Source organism: Hipposideros armiger, unplaced genomic scaffold, assembly GCF_001890085.2.
Source record: "Hipposideros armiger isolate ML-2016 unplaced genomic scaffold, ASM189008v1 scaffold_259, whole genome shotgun sequence".
In the NCBI taxonomy this organism is placed as follows: domain Eukaryota; kingdom Metazoa; phylum Chordata; class Mammalia; order Chiroptera; family Hipposideridae; genus Hipposideros; species Hipposideros armiger.
In genome coordinates, this window is record NW_017731609.1 from 67,842 (window position 1) to 68,396 (window position 555).

Consider the following 555-nt stretch of genomic DNA (forward strand, 5'->3'; position numbering starts at 1 on the left):
ACCAAAAGCCATTTACCCAAGGACGAGCACAAGGTGCATAGTGAATTACCAGATTTTCAAGGCCTGTTTGACACGGACTAAACTGACACTGATACTAAGCATTCAAAATGGAGACCAGGTGGTGAAAGGAGTTCTGGCCAAGTCTGTCTCACCATGTGTCCAGTGGGTCTGTGAACTCCCCAAGGTTTAATTGATGTGCTTAGGAACTGATAGAACCCTCTCTGGTCTGTGGTAAGAGTTGTTATGAGAGGAAGGGCCAAGTGAAAGGTCCTGAAATTACTTCCCTTCCCTGGTCTCAGTAAGTCAGAAATCTATTGAACCCAAGGAGGAATTGGAGAAGTTGCACTACCGGCGAAGACTTTAAAAATGTAGGGATAATGACCTCCATCATATACCCATTCAGTTCATCTTTTTGGCCCTTGAAAAACTTAGGTGGATCGTGGTGTACGTTGGTAGACTATGTCCAGGTTGTAGCTCCAATTGCCGCTGCTATTGTGCCAGATGTGGTATTTTTACTAGAATAGATAAAAACAGCCTTTCATACATGTTATTTGG